The 17885-nt window shown below is 35.6% G+C and overlaps 1 pseudogene; it reads right to left on the reverse strand.

The window, feature by feature from the left end:
- Window positions 1-13362: 13362 nt before the first annotated feature.
- Window positions 13363-13500, reverse strand: LOC145253068 (U2 spliceosomal RNA; annotated as a pseudogene).
- Between the last annotated feature and the right edge of the window lie 4385 nt (window positions 13501-17885).

Genomic DNA, 17885 nt, shown 5'->3' on the forward strand with positions numbered 1-17885 from the left:
TTCTCTTGCATTGCAATGCAAAAGTCACGGCGAAGTGGCTTATCAGTGTCCTTCAACTTTTGGACCAACTTGAGCTTGTAAGGTACCATTTGCAGTCGTTTCCTTAAGACACGCCAGACAGTTGCTGGAGCAAGCTGAAGTTCCCTGCTGGCTCTTCTCACTGATTTACGGGGGCTCTGCTGAAAGGCTTCCGGACTTGCTCAACGGCATCTTCTGAAGTTGAAGGGCGACCTGTTCGCTTACTTGGGCACAAACACCCATCTTTCACAAATTTAGCATGCCATCTTACAATGGGTTTCCTTTCAGGGACTTCTTTTTTAAATTTCCTGCGAAATGCACGCTGAACACATGTCCACGATTCAGTCTTTGCAAATTGGAGGACGCAAAACCGCTTGTCTTGTTTAGAGAACGCCATTACTGCACCTGGAAAGATAAGACGAAAATCATTAGTATGACCAAAAACTTGATTAAGCAAGCTTTAAAATGACACCAGTTTCATTTTTCTACCTGGAATAGTTCATGAGATATACGCATTTGTAATGTTCCCAAGACTTTTGAAACACCCTGTATGATAAAATTAATGTTTAGGATTTTTAGGAGTAACATTTTCCAGGATCATCATCATCATCATCATCATCATCGTCGTCGTCGTCGTCGTCGTTGTCGTCATCATCATCAGCATCATCATCATCAACAACAACAACAAAAACAACAAAAATAAATAAATACACAGCAGAAGTTCAATTAACTTTCTACCTTTTTTTGTCACTTTACTCTTCGAAAACAATCCTTCCAGCGAATATTACTCCTGGAAAATGTTACTCCTTGGCAGTGTTAATCTTTGTTCCTAGCACGATAGAATCTAAGTGCCAGACTTCTAGAATCTATTTATAGGGAAATAGAACATACGTTTCTGATTTTTTTTTTTTTTTTTTTTAGATGAGGGTTGGTTATTCGTATTATTTGGATTCTTCGGACTACTATTCTCATCTTAACTATCGAATTTGAGAATCTGGAAGGACCCTAGTGCAGTGGTTACTATATTTGGATAAAAAACACTCGCAAAAGTAACATTCTTCTGACGGTTGAATGTTAAATCCTTAGCGTGTGTGACCCAAAATACAACTACGAATACTAAACATTCTATTCCGTGCGTTGTTGAAAAATCATATCAAAGCAAAATACAATTAATAAAAGTATTGCAATATGGCGGCTTGAAATCGATCCACACATGGGGAATGTACGCGATGCCATCACATAGAACTGCGGTTTAATACGATTATGCGATGAGCCAAAATATCAATCCAAATAATTTTATCTGGATAGGATAGGCTAATATATTTTAATGCGGAAAGTTCCATCCAAATTGATTTTAAGTACTTTACGTTTTTGTTTTGTTTTATTTTAATTTCTTTTTAAGCGCCTGTCGAGAAGAGATATATATTGCAAAATCACAGGATATTTCTGAACAGTTTTATATTCTTTATCCAATTTGATAATTTTACGTCTCTGGTTTTGTGTTTCTGCATAATTGATTTTATTCGAGGCAAATTTGAAAAATGACTCCCACGAGCTCTTAGTTTTATACGATTTTACTGCGATTTACGACAAAGCCATTTTGTTTCCAGATTAAATTTTACTTAAAAAAACGCATGGTCAGACTATGTTATTATTATTATTATTATTATTATTATTATTATTATTATTATTATTATTATTATTATTAATAATAATAATAATAATAATAATAATAATAATAATAATAATAATAATAATAATAATAACAACGTAAGATTAAGACGATATAGATAAAAATCTGAACAGTGCAAGCAAAGCAGGATATTTGAAAAAAATGAAAGCCAATTCTACCAAAACGTGAACGAAGGAAAAACAAATACGGAACGACCAAACCCAGCAGAAACACAACTCTATCGGAGTAAGATATGGGAAGAATGACAGGACTACAACAGAAATGCCGAAATCGAAAAAGGAATAGTAAATGAAATCAGCAAGGAAACCATAAAGAAAACCATAGGAAAAAAAGCAAACTGGAGAGCACCAGGACACGACGGGATACATGCATACTGGTTCAAAAGATTTACAGCTCTACAGGAAAGACTAGCTCAAAACATGAAAAGCTGTATACAGGAAAACAAAACGTACCAGCTTGGATGACAAAAAGCAGAACTACATTAATACAGAAGGGCATAGAAAAAGGAACCGCCTCCCAGCAACTATAGCCCTATCACGTGCAGAAGTCAGTGTAGACGTTATGCAAAAAGGGACCTTCCCCCCCCCCAAAAAAAAAAACTGGGCAAAAACAGAATATCGTCTGCCAAGAGGTATTGAACTGAAATAGTAAAATAAGCATTGTTGTTTACAATGTGATTTTATTATTTGTATTGAACTATGTAGCACAATATTACTTTCTGAGTATGTATTTGTTCTTATAAATTTATCTTATTTCGGTCAGTGCTATACTTAAATGTACAATGGATAATCTTGTCATAGAAATTTTGATAAACCCATATTTGCTGAATAGTATTGGTTTATCTGTCCAAAAAACTGATTCATTGCGCTATCCAGAAAAATATCCAAACAAGCTTTTGATTCAATACATTTGTCATTACGTGGAATTTTCACAGTTCTTGCTGCTTTAATTAATTCGCAAAGGTTATTGATAGATGTGGGGAACATTGGAAATCTGGAGAGACTTGTTACTCAGACTCCAGGAAACACCACAGGTTGATCTCATAGAGGAATCTTTGATGGTCTGTGTGAAAACTCCTAGTTAGTTAATAATAATAAGAAGAAGAAGAAGAAGAAGAAGAAGGAGAAGAAGAAGAAGATATTTCGTTCAGACTCAAGGAAACACCATTCTACACCAGTGAGCTCTCATTAAAAACAACCCACGTTAAGCTTCTAGCGAGTAAAATAAATCTACTACTACTACTACTACTACTACTACTACTACTACTTACTGGCAATGTCGGGTTACTTGTTGTCACTCAGATTCCAGGGAAATTAGCAGCTTATTGTCAGTGAGTAATCAATGATGATGTCAAATGTTAAAACTCCTAGTGAGTACGACTAAATCTACTACGAATCATACTATTAATAATATTAATAACTAAAAATAAAATTAAAAAAGAATGAAGAAAAAATGTAAAGGAAAAATCAGGACAATTAGAAAAAGAACAAGAAGACAAAGAAGAATTAAAATAAGAAAAGATAGACGGATAGCAAGAAGAAGAAGAAGAAGAAGAAGAAGAAGAAGAAGAAGAAGAAGAAGAAGAAGAAGAAGAAGAAGAATAAAACGCAAAGAAAAGAGACAGAATAATTACAAAATTTTAAAAAAGTAAACGATGTTGAAGGTCAAGAAAAATAAGGACAAAAAACATCAAAAGCAAGGATGGAATGAAATCAGAAAATTAAAAAAAGAAAAAAAGGAAAGAGAATTTCCGCGTGGATAAAAAGTTACAAGAACTGGGGAAAAATGACAAGAAAAAACGAACAAGTAGAAAAAAAAAACTAATATAAACAAAAAAGATAAAGAAAAATGATAATAACACGAAGAAGAAGAAGAAGAAGAAGAAGAAGAAGAAGCTATATGCTCAGTCCGTTAAATCCAAAGTAGCTGAGCAGCGGCTTGTTTCCCACAAGTTCTGGCAAATACCAAACAGGATCAAGGAAACACCATTCTACACCAGTGAGCTCTCATTAAAAACAACCCACGCTAAGCTTCTAGCGAGTAAAATAAATCTACTACTACTACTACTACAGAAGCGTGCGTTCTATCCCAACCATCATCAATGGACCTGAGGTCATCTCGTCAGCATCAGACAAGGCCAAACTATTTGTCAATAACTTTGCAGCTAATTCTACCCTATGCGACGAAGGCCATCAACTCCCCGTATTTCCTCCTATAACAGACAACACGCTATGCAACATACAAATATCTGTGCATGAGGTCGCTCAGCTGATCAAAAACCTTGATTCCAGTAAAGCAACTGGCCCTGACGGCATTCCAGTTATAGTGCTGAAAAAGCTTCAACCAGAACTTTCCTCCATACTTACAAAACTGTTTAAGCGTTGCCTTAAGGAGAAGTGCTTCTCAACAGCCTGGAAAACCTCATCAGTATGCCCTGTATTTAAGAATTCAGGTGATAAGTCGTCTCCCTCTCAGTACAGACCAATAAGTCTCCTGTGGGTCATGAGTAAGCTGCTGGAATCCATATTAAATAGAGAAGTAGTCAACCACCTAAGCCGAAATAACCTTCTTAGTGACACACAATATGGTTTCCGTTCTGCCAGATCTACAGCAGATGTGCTAACGGTTATATCTCATAGGATTAGCTAATCTCTGAAGAAAGGTTTCCTCTATAGGGCAATTGTTCTTGACATATCAAAAGTCTTTGATAAGGTATGGCATAAGGGCCTACTTCACAAGGTTTCCAGCTACGGTATAGCTGGATATGTTTTCTCAATCATTAAATCATTTCTCTCTGATAGGCTCATAAGAGTAGTGGTTTATGGGCAGAAATCATAGGCCCACAGTATTAATGCTGGAGCCCATCAGGGGTCTATCCTGGACCCAACTCTCTTCCTGATCTACATCAATGACCTCCCTAAACACATACTTAAATCATTCGTTGACATCTATGCTGATGACACGACCATCTATGGCAAAACATCAAAGGCCGTAAATGACAAAGTTCTCTCTGATTCTATCGCCTCTGATCTCGAGCGCGTGGTACAATGGGGGAAAAGGTGGCTGGTTACTTTTAATGAATCTAAAACTAAGCCCCTATCTTGACATCATCAAAGCTCTGATCCCCATCTGGCATCAATTGAAATGGATAGCTCTCGACTAGGGGAAGCTCCATGTTTTGATAAGCTTCTGGGATTGACCTTTACTCCTGACCTGAAATGGAACACGTACATCATGCCTATTGCCAAGGTCGCTGGAAAAATGGTAGGATCCTTCTACCGCTCCAGAAGATATCTCACTGCTGATCCAATTCTCTATCTATATAAAAGCCAAGTACGTCCAAGGATGGAGTACTGTTGCCACATCTGGACAGGAGCTGCTAAAAACAGCCTATCCTGCCTTGACATAGTACAAAATCAAAATAGGCTTAGTGGGGATGCCCTTTTCTCTTCCCTGCAACGTCTCTCCCACAGCAGAGACGTTGCAAGCCTGTCTTTGTTTTATAGTTACTTCCATGGCAAGTGCTCGTTTGAGCACCAATCCCTGCCCCTCCAATCTTTCACAAAAAAAACACCCGTCTAGCTGAAACCACTGTCTAAAATTTTCTCCACTCTTTATCTGTGCCAAAAACAACACGTAGATTCCATGAACAAAGCTTCTTTCTTAGAAGTGCACGACTGTGAAACTCTGTTCCGTTTGCCTGTTTCCCACCTGACTACAACTTGGATGTGTTCAAGTCCAACGTAAACAAATTCCTGATGAACGCCCCCTTAAGTAAGACACTGTATCAAATCTCAACACTAACGTACTGTACACACAATAACCCTTATCCGCGGGCCTTAATAAGTGGTGACCACCTTGTAAAAGAAAGAAGAAAAAGGAGATGATGATGATGATGATGATGATGATGATGATGAGAAGAACAACAAAAACTTCAAAAATTTAACAAAGAAACAAGACAAGAGTAACAATAAAAGATGAAGAGGAAACCCCCTGATGCTAACTTTTAAGCCGATATTCATAATAGAAGGACATTAAAATTTGTTTTATGGTTTATTTGCAAATAAAGAATTGCTGTTCCATTTTGGACGTCGACGTTTCATAGACAAAAACAGATTTGATATAATTCGAAAGTCGTAAAAGGGAATTTGTTTTATACCGCAACCTAGAACCCGGATGAAGTTGTGACAGACGAACGCCACACACCGTTCAAACAGGAAAACAATACAAAGAGATGTCTCAAACAGAAAAAAATAGCACTATAATGCATAAATAAACCCGACAAACACACTGATGGTGTTCTGTTTATAATTTTCTCGTTTCTCTTTTCTACATATTCAGTAGATCATTCTTATAAAAATAAATAATTGTTTCCTCCCAGATGAATAACAGGGAAAAAAACCTCCAATCTGTAGTGGAATGGAGACAAAAACGGATTGTCACATTCAATGCTTCCAAGATTAACCTTGTCACCTTCAATAATTACAAGAAAACTTCTCAACCAATAGCTATGGCTAAAGATACATTATTCTTCTGTTTAACGTTCACAGAAAAAATGAATTAGTATAAATACATGGAGAGCATTACCACGGCCGCTGCAAGGAATATGGGCTCTCTCTACCGTGCTAGAAAGTTACTTACGCTTAAAAGTATCCTGTATTTCTACAAGGCCACCATTCACCCATGTGTGTAGTATTGTTGTCACATTTGGGCTGGTGCACCTACTACTAGTCTCTCGCTGCTGAACAGGGTTCAAAAGAGAATCGTCAGCCTGATAGGTCCTAAACGGTCATCCATGCTTCAACCACTCTCCCGTCGACGAAATGTTACCTCACTCTGCCTGTTCTACAAGTATTTTAATGGTGGATGTTCGGACGAACTATAAGCCCCTGTACCCCCTCGACGTAAATCCCCCCGACAAACTCGACAAGCAGCGAAACCCCACTCCTATACAGTAAAGATCCCTAGATGTAAGACCGCTTTCTTCCACAGAACTGCTACACTCTAGAACTCCCTTTTCGGGTTCATGTTTTCCTAACTGTACTAGGATGCAGAAGTTCAAGTGTAATGTGAAAAGACATCTTGCTGCTCGACTACCTACATAGTATCCCTGCAACTACTCTCTCCGGAAGTAGCCCCCTACACCAAAGTCGTACAGCGCCTTGTTTTGGAAGAAAATTGAATAATAAAAACATGCACTGCGTTAACTATAATGGAATAATAATGAAAGCGCATGAGACGGTCTGTTGCAAGTAACCGGTAAGTTATATCAGGTGTGCAAGAAAGATCTTGCGGGATTTAACATGAACATATCTCGGTTCAAACAAAAATTTATTGATCAAAATAAGCACCATCAGAATCAACATATTTTCGATATCGCTTAGGTTTTTGAAGCATTTCTCACGTAGAAAGTTGTCGAGATGATTGAAAATGGGGTAGTCGGTAGGTGAGAAGATTATATCGGATGAGACAGAGTTTCGTAGCCTAACTTGTTCCACTTCTGCAAATTCGGTTTAGCAATGTACGGTCGGACATTGTCGTGGAAGAGAATTGAGCCTTTTCTGTTGATTAATGCTTGATGCTGTTGTAGTTTCTGATTGGTTGGTAGGTTGGGTGTTTTTGTTTTACGGCATATCAACCCTTTTCAGGTTATTTAATTCCGAATCCAAAGATTTTGAAGAAAAATTTTTTAATAGAATATATTTGTTGTTTCCAGTCGGTTTCTATTTAACCCATAATTGGGACCCTAATAGGTACTACCACTCCGGGTCAGAGTGGACCTGGGAGCAATGGCAAATAAAAAGTGGCTCCACACTCCCTAAAGCCCGCAAGGTGGGGCCTCACCACTGGATATAGTTTAAGGTCATACCCAGGACCTGCAGTTTCTGAAGCATTTCGTCCATTTGTTGACAGTATTTCTCCGCCATAATAGTTTCGCCTGCGTTCAAAAACCTCTAATGGGTGAGACCGGTTGCAGACCACCATAAAGTTAGCATGGGCTTCTTTTGGTGTAACTCTGGCTTCGGGAAGTGTCATGGAGCTTCGTCGGCGTTCAACCACTGAGTTGAGCGTCGCCGGCTGTCGTTAAGGACTCACTTGTAATCGCAAGTAACAACCCGGTCGAGAAACGGGTCGTTCTTGTTGCGTAAAAGAAGGGAAGATTAGACTTCATAGCGGTGTTTCATTTGGTGGTCGTTCAATTTGTTAGGCACCCATTTATCAAGTATATTTTTTCTTTCTCATTTCTCTCAAGTGGTTAGAAATCATTGTATACCCTATGCGTGATTCGGAAGCAAGTTCCCGAACATTTATGCGTGGATTGGTTTCGATTAAGTCTCTTAATTATTATCTATCTTATTAATCTTTGTCAACATGCGATGCCGGACCGCTACGCTCATCAGCTTCAAGACTGTTGTAACCACCACGAAGTTTCTTAAGCCACCATTGTGCTCTTCGTTTAGTAATGCTTCGCTGATATCGCGAAAAATTGTGCGAATTTCCTTTTCTTATATCTTGTATTCAACGTTCTGAAAAGAAGGCATAATTATTTTAAAACGATTGTAATTAAAACGATTAGATAGAGCGAAAACCGCTTTATTTAATCATATATATCACTTCAATTTAAAAATACATTCATTTGGAATTGAAATCAAAAATTCCGCAAGAACGTTCTTCTCAACCTAATAGGTTTTATCCTTCGTTACTATTATATCTGTTATCTTTAATATGATATTTCCGCTTGCCAAATTGGTTAAGGAGTATCTGATATCACTATTTGAAAGCAGAAAATTATGATCTCTATTTTTCCGCTAGGACCCTAGTGGAGCATTAGAAACTTTACTCAATGTCATTTTATTATCGAAAGATATCGATAAAACGTAGAATTGCCTTTGTTGGCAAAAAAAAAAAAAAAAAAAAAACAGCAAATATCTTAACTTTTGTCAAGGGAAATAACTCATGCCCTGACAAAATACGAAACGGTAAATTAGATAGCGACATTTAAACTTGGATCAATGACACATAAACATGTGCAAATAATTGCGCTCGTTCTGAATAGAAAGAATATAAAGTAAGAATATAAAGTAGACTAACCGTACAAGCAGCAAACTCACACCTCTTCACTGTAGAGATCATTAGATACCGAAAAAAACTTCTACTCAAATAGTTCCTTCCATCGAACTGCTAGACTTATGCCCTGACTGTACTGAGATGCAGAAGTTCAAGTGTAATGTGAACAGGTATTTGTCTACATAGTATCGTCATTAGTACCAAATAGTAGCCCTTCACGCCCAAGTGGCACTGTGCCTTGTTTTGGTTGAAAAAGCAATAATATAAAATTGTAAAATATATTCCGAACACACTGTACGTTTTAGGAAACGCATACGCCCACGTATACCTCTTAATTGCATCCACGTACTTGAATATAATCCTTGTAAGTGGGTCTTATGAAAACGAAAAAATAAAATATGCCCTTTTTACAATTATCTTTATCAAAGTTACGTATAGGCGATAAGCACTCGCTGACCACGTCGTGGAAAGTAATTCATAACATCATGATCAAGAGAAGTAACTTCTGTGTGGTTAAACACACATAAAAAATGCATTCACTTCTTGTTCTAAAAATAATAAATAAATAAATAAAAACAAAATTACGCGCGCAAACAAAAAAAGATAAATTCCAGAGGCGCAAAGATTTTTTAAAATACACCAACGCAAATTCTGCGCGGAACAAAACTTAATATGTTTTGTTCGGGGGTGGGGCGTTATTGAAAGCATACCACGTAACAAAAGCGGAAACTTCTTTACCAATCAACGCTCAGAGAAATAATTGATTTTTAAAACCTTTTTTCTCACATCGTCTGGGAGCCGATCAACAAATACTTAAACGAATTCACTCACTCGTTCTCACTCGGCACTAGGCACTCTGTATTCCTCACTCTTCGCTCACTTCTCTATTCACGTCAACGACTCCGTTGCTACGTATGTTTCCGCCAGCATGACAACACACGATTATCCACACACACACACACACACACACACACACACACACACACACACACAAGTGCTTATCCACACGCACGCATACGCACAGAGAATGATTCAGTCGCACACAAGGACATTTACCTTCTTCTTTATTTCTCCTGGCACACACAAAAATTAAACCTTTTTTCTCGCTGAGAAAACAAAGGACACTCTCTGCTTTTTCTTGTCAAAACAACGAACAGTCTCAATAACTTTCACATTTGCAAGGACTGTCTATCCAGGCATACTGTTTGGACACTAAAAAATGATTCGTTTGTTAATTGTTTATTTCACATGTTTGATTTTATTTTATTTTATTTGTGGTGGAAAAAGGGATCTTGTGAGACCGGAGTACGACTACACTGCACGGGGTTTATTATTATTTATATTAAAAACAGGCAATAAAAGTCAACAATGATTTCTGTACATCTTACTCTATTGATCATCCATTTTCTTTATTGATTGTCCGTTTTCTTTATTGATTATTTTGTTTTATTATATCGTTTAAAAAGATAAGTCTTACGACCTGCCTGCTTTTATTATCTAAACCACAAAGCTAATAAATTACCCGTTTTACAAATTTCCTCAATCGTAAAACGGAAAATTAAGCTCATTTAAATAATTTGAAAATACTGCGCGTTGAAAATGGTAATTAAAACCCGATATCCATAATTGAAAGGCATCGTATTTTATGCTACAATATATTTCCGAATCGAAAATTGGAGTGGCATTCGGACGTCGTCGCTTCGTAAACAAGAACAGATTTGATATAATGCTAGACTCGTAAAATGAAGTTTTATTTTCAATCTGAGAGTAAGGTTCCGTTGAAATGATGGCACGCCGTCTGTCGAATAGGGAAACCATTAGAAATACAAGTAAATAAAACACAAAGAAATAATCGTTGAAAAATACTTAAACAAACAAGATATATTTATGATTAGCCTTCTGTTCGTTCTTCGGTTTATTGTGTTATTGTTTTGTGTTCTTTTACAAGAAAGGCATTTTCTCCTAAAAAGAAATATACTTTTTTTTAGTTCGGAGAAAAACGAGAAATTCGAAATTAATACAAGACACGCATTTGCTAAGCTGTAAACTGTCAGGATCTTTCAACAGAAATATGAGATCGATGCCACAATATTGCTTATCATGTAGATAACAATGGCAACAGATATTTAATTTTATCTATCTATCTATCTATCTCTATATATATATATATATATATATATATATATATATAAATCGACATAATTTTTGTATCAACCTTATATATGCATACATTACATATATGTATACATTATATATATATATATCCATTATATATATATGTATATATATACATATAAATATTATATTATATATACATTATACAATACAATAATGTATATAATACATTATAATATATATATTATTATATTATATATACATAATATATATTATACATATACATTATATATACATTATATATATATATATATATTATATTATATATATTGTATATATACAGTATACAATACAATGATGTATAATATATTATTATATTATATTATTATATTATATATATATATACATTATATATATTATACTATGTATATACATTATATATATTATATATATGGTATATATATATATACATTATACATATATATTATATTATATACACATTAAATATATATTATATATATATTATATTTATAGATTATACAATACAATAATGTATAATACATTGTTATATTATATTATTATATTATATATATACATTATATATATTATATTATATATATTATATTATATATACATTATATATATTATATTATATATATTGTATATATATATACAGTATACAATACAATAATGTATATAATACATTATTATATTATATTATAATATATATATATATATTATATATATTATATTATATACATTATGCATGTATATACATTATTTGTGCACCAAACTTTATAAAAAGCTTTTATCCGTTTTTGCATTTTATTTGTTGAATTGTTGCCAGTGATAGGATTTATTTTCGGCCACTTCTCATGAAGTTTGGCCTCTAATTCTTTTTTAGATGTTTATTTCATCATGCTCACTCTTTTCCCTAGTCGAGACAACACAGTGTTAATGGGGTTTACTTCTGGTCATTGAGGAGGGCAATTCATCACGGTAATCCATTTTTCTCAAACCAACCCATTTATACATTATACGTATGGCATGGGGTATTGTCTTGTTAAAAGATTGCATCACTTGGAATGTAATTCTTAAATATTTTAGTCAATTAAGTTATAAACAATGACAAACAAAACAAAATCCAATTTATAAAACTCGCTATGTCTGTCTGTCTGTCTCCATATTTTCAAACTCTATCTCTTCCAAAACTAAAACTCACATAGTGGCACTAGGCGTATCAAATGATTGGATTTTTTTACGGACCGTTCTTTCATGGGTCTTTAACCAATTAAAATAGTTTTTAAGCGGTCAAAAATCGGTGAAAATAATAAAAAAAAATCGTTGTACATTTTGTACATTCATCTTAGTTTATTTTTAATCAATTCATATGTGTGTCATGTTGGTACAGTGGTAACGTCACCAGCTTTGAATGCTACAATGTAAAATGTTTTTGACTTGTGATGGGGGGTATTTTTGGTTAACCTGGTCCAGCATGTTAGTGTAAATTGTGGAGTTCATTCTGCCCTCGCATGTGCACAAGAGTCCAGTACCTGGAGAAGCCATGCAGCTCGAAACCATTACGCTTCTTCCTCCAAATTTGACAGTTGGAACCAAAAATCGGTATGCGATGCCTCTTTTTCTCTACGGTGACTATTAAAATAGCTCCAGCAAAAACAATCTTAGCCCAATCATCAGGTGTTCCATTTTCATGTTTTTTTTTTTATCAAATCCCAGTCGTTTTTTTTTTTTTTTTTTTTTTGCCTGGAATAAGTATGGCTTCTTCCTTTCTTTGCATCCTTTTAATCCCACTTCTAATGCCCGTCTTCTCTCTGTTTAGCTGATATGTGTTTTGTTTGCATCCTCCCCAAGTTCAGCAGCTAGCTCTGAAGAATTTTTCTAACCATCTGAAAAGGATGGTCTTTTCAAATGTCCTTCTTCCTTAGCGGTTATAGATTTTTTACGGCCTTGTCCTTTCTTGTTTTTGAAAGACTTCGTTTTCTTGTACATTTTAATCGTTGTTTGAATTCCCTCCCTTGGAAATTCCAATTTTCTGCCAAATTCTATCCTTCACCAGGTAAAGTAACAATTTGTGCCATTTTTATATCTGAAAGTTGCTTTCTTGGAAGGATTTTCAATTAAATCTACAATTATAGCACTGGCAGCAACTAAATATTACCTGAACAAGGCCGATAGACATTAGTCGCGTGCTCTCGTGTAATGAATGAGTGCGTGAATGTAGGATTGACATGAAATTCTTCAAGATAAACTAAAATGACCGAAAAATGGGCTGTAATGACTTAAATAAATAAAAAAGTAAATGACTTAGAATGACTTCAATGAACTTAAGGATGAATTGAACGACCTTAAGAATGACTTGAATGCTTTAAAAATAACTGGAATTCTTCAAAAACAACTTGAATGATCTGGAGAATGACTTGAATGACTTTGAGACTGACTGGTTGTAAAGTGGGTTATAATTTTACATTAAATTAATACAGAAAAGTGATCCGCCACTTAAGATCACAAAGTTACAAACATAAGTACAGCATGTAGTAAGAACAGATACTACACTTTGATCCTTGCCAAAAGGCCAAGAAAAAGGTATTTATTTGCTCCCCCACCAAGCAAATTAGGCACAAGGCCGATTTTTAATGTGAGGAGTGAAAGGGAAATGGGGACCAACTTCCCGGGTAGTAGGGGAGCTGGATAGTGACAATTGATATAAAGGGTTACCCCTACATTGAGCAAGGTCTGATATGTGGTGTTGCCCCCACATATGGTCTTTGCTTGCAGTATCTGCCGGACAGATATTACATTTTGATCTTGGCCAAAAGGCCAGGAAAAGGTTATTTATTTACTCCCCCACCGAGAAAATTAGGCACAAAGCCGATTTTTAATTTGAAGAGTGAAGGGGAAATGGGGACCAACTCCCGCGGGGAGTAGGGGAGCTGGATAGTGTCAATTGGTACGAAAGGTTGCCCTTACATTGACCAAGGTCTTATATGTGGGGTTGGTATTTATTTGACCCCCCCCCCCACCGAGCAAATTAGGCACACGGTCGATTTTTAATGTGAGGTGTGAAGGGGAAATGGGGAGCTAGAAAGTGACAATTGGTATGTAGGGTTTCCCATGCATGAACAAGGTCTTATATGTCGGGTCGCCCCCACATATGGTCTTTGCTTGCAGTATCTGCCGGAACAGATACTACACTTCGATCTTGGCCAGAAGGTCAAGAAAAGCTTTAAAAGCTAAGAACAGCATGTATTAACAACAGACCTTTGATATTAACCAAAAAAGCTAAGCACAAAAGTATTACGGACAAACCGACCCCCCGACCGACGGAGTGACTTATAGAGTCTCTTGCACGCGACTAAAATAAGGAATAAATAATGAATCATTTTAAATATTTGAATGAATTTAGTGCGAAATTCAGCTAAACCTCTTTAAAGAAGCTTTAAAGCAAATAAATACTACAATCTACAGTTAAATATTTTGTACTTTCTCTCAACTGTTCACTGTACAATTCCTAACCTTTGAATTCCTAGCTTTAAACTATTATCTAATATTTTATAGGTGCTCAATAATTTTGACTATGATTATATATTACACTTGAACTTTTACATGTCAATATATTCAAGGAAGCAGGGACCAGGTATAGCAGTGCGAGGGAAGAAATATTTGAGTAGAAGCTTTTGCGACATTTAGAGATTAGTATAGTATAGAGATGGGATTTTCCTGCTTGTTGCATTATTCGGGGGCATTTACACAGAACGGGCACAAGTAATGCGAGTTCATCAGATCATATTCCATCAAAATATTGTAAAATAGGCAGAGGAGTGCCACATTTCGGCGATGAGACAGAGATTGGGGTTAGGTTGCTAGTACGGGACCTGTTAAACGGCGACATTGTTTTTAACCCTGTCGAAGAAGAAAAAAACTAGTGGTAGATGCAGCAGCCCAGATGTGACAACAATACTCCATGCATGGGGGAATAATAGCTTTGTAGATGTGTGACAGGTGTGAGTAAGCCTTCTAGCCCACCTTTTTCGCAGCAGTCTTGGCAATGACCTCAATGTAGTAATTGTCTGTATTTTTTAGATGAGGTGTTTTCATTGATTGAGACTTTCGGACTGACTTCCTCATCTTGGTTGTTATTGTCACAACGTTTCGACCGTTTTGCTCTCCGGCCTTCGTCAGGTGCTCTGTATCGAACTGGGGAACCGTTTGTTAGGAGTCTCGAACTCAACCCAGTGACATATGGCCGAGTGTTCCTAGACGTTGTATCAAAGTTTACAGTTGCTCAAAGGTGCTGAGTTCAATCCTGAACGAAGGCAGTGAAAAAGTAACATTCAAAACAGAGAATCAGTAACTATGTCCCAAAGCCTAGCTGGAGTCCGAACACGGTACCCCCGTAATAATAATAAAGGGTTGGGTTCGAGACTCCTAACAAACGGTTCCCCAGTTCGATACAGAGCACCTGACGAAGGCCGGAGGGCAAAACGGCCAAAACGTTGTGACAATAACAACTAAGATGAGGAAGTCAGTCCGACAATCTCAATCGACCTCAATGTAGTAATCCCAATTAATGTTGATTGCGTATGATAAGCTCGGAGTTTGAACGAAGTAGCGTATCATTAGCCAGTGGTTGAGAAGGTGTCTTGCAATTATTACAGATGCTTAGCCTTAGCGGAATGGAATGTTACTGTCCATTTATGGTCCCATTCCACGACAAACTAGAGGTCTTCCTCTGAGGTTTTGGTTATTTTCTTAGATATGCGTTCATTAGTTTTCACCTCGAATCTGTTATAGAGCGTGGTGTCATCAGCAAATATACCCATCTCAGAGACAATTATTATCAGGGAAGTCATTTATGAATATCAGGAATAATAAAGGTTCAAGGATTGATATTATGTTGGTTTAACCTGCGACTATTAAGGACAACCTGGCTTCTCACCAAGTATTATGACGAACTCAGATAATAATTTAAAAAAACAAGCGCACAAGAAGAAGAGCACTATGGCTTACAGGAATGCCTAAGCAGCCCGGTAAGAGTGCCCGAGTTGATTAGCAATAAACTAACCTTTTATATTTTCATTGTTAAACGTGCAGATTAAATTAGCGGAACTTTTTTAATATTCATTTTTTATAAAGGGATCACCATTTATGAAAGCCATTCGAGGATAAGGGTTAATGACGGTACGGTCGTCATTGAGACCACGACGTAGTGACAGTTAATCGTGAAAATTGGGTAGCATTTGATTATTTTATTCTTTCTTTATTTTGAAATATGTAACATCTTCGTGTGTCTGTCACACTTAAGTTTACAAGAAAAATATTTTAACGAATACATTTTCTAATCTATTTCTCTTCTTCCTTCCGGGATTCATGCAATAAATTCTGCGCATCCGTATCCGTTTTTTTTTCTCCTCATTTAAAAACGCCATCTGTTCAAAACAATCTCTAAGAATGTTTTATCATTATTCTTCCCTATACCATGATATTTCCCATAAACTGAATTAAATAAAAATCCAGGCATTCGCCACCTTCCAACACAAGGCCGATGACTAACGCCGGTTCGGGTTACCATCTAAGGGAAATAATCGAGGAATCACCTCAAAAGCATTACGTCATCATAAGAAACCAACGAGAAGATTAATTGTAAATAAACTTAGCCGAATCACTACAGAAACGCCAGGATCCGCACAACAACATGAATAAAATAAAAAACACATAATAACGAAAGAAAAAGTACAATAAAGATTTGAGATAATGACGTAATGTGTTTCTGAATGCCATCTTTTAAAGAACTTACAATGCTGCTATGGTTAGCGACGCCAACAGTGTGGCTGGAATGTCGGGTTCGAGTTTAGTTCGTGACATTGTCCCACTTTAACCTTAGACTGTTGTCGACTTTCACGTGATCCCGAGAATAGAACCAGTTAAATGAATCATCTTTTAAAAGAGAGAGAGATAAAAAAACAACCCAGCCCTCGTGTAATGTCTCTATTTATTTAGCTACCCACGAAAGACGAGTTAAATACAAGGTGAGTTTGTAATGTGGAGACAATAGATTGCCTCAGTCTAGAAAGAATTCTCCTTCAATGACTTTTTTCAGAATACATATTACATTTGGATCCTAAATCGAAGGCGAAAAATTGCGTCCACATATAATGTCAAGCAACGTTAAAATTTCTCATATAAAAAAATCATTACTTGACATTCTATTGCAGAGTTAGTTGTGTTTATTATGTACTGGCAGGCCGTCCGGTGTTGCCGCGTCGTAAATTGCGCTTAAATACTACATTTTAATACATGCATGTTTCGAAGTTATAATTATAGAGCAAATTCTCTATCACTTATTATATCGTGCCTAACATATATATGAGCCTTATCTATGAGTGTATTATATAAATCAATACGTATACAAAAACTGCAAATATAACCTTTTTAACCTATAATTTTGTATGCGCAGAAGTAAACGTGTATAGCCGAGTTGTGCTCAATATATATATATATATATAACGTGTATATAACGTTATATATATATAACGTGTATAGCCGAGTTGTGCTCAATATATATATATATATATATATATATATATATATATATATATATATATATATATATATATATATATATACCTATCTGGTATTAGCTAGGCTCGGTATATTATCTCGTTCACCGAACTATATATATATATATATATATATATATATATATATATATATATATATATATATATATATAATACCTTTGTGCCTCACTTTTGTATACATGTACCCTATTTCTCCAAATCTGCCGCCAATTAACTAAATTTTAATTTAGTTATTTATTAATTTTATTTTATTTTTTATTTTTTATTTGTTATCCTTTAATTTTATTTATCTATTTATTACAATTACTATTATTATTATTAGTAGTAGTAGTAGTAATAGTAGTAGTAGTAGTAGTATATTTTCCTCTCTTATCACACCATGCCATTCGTCC

Source organism: Euprymna scolopes, chromosome 29, assembly GCF_053919585.1.
Source record: "Euprymna scolopes isolate OS-2025 chromosome 29, ASM5391958v1, whole genome shotgun sequence".
Taxonomy (NCBI): Eukaryota; Metazoa; Mollusca; class Cephalopoda; order Sepiida; family Sepiolidae; genus Euprymna; species Euprymna scolopes.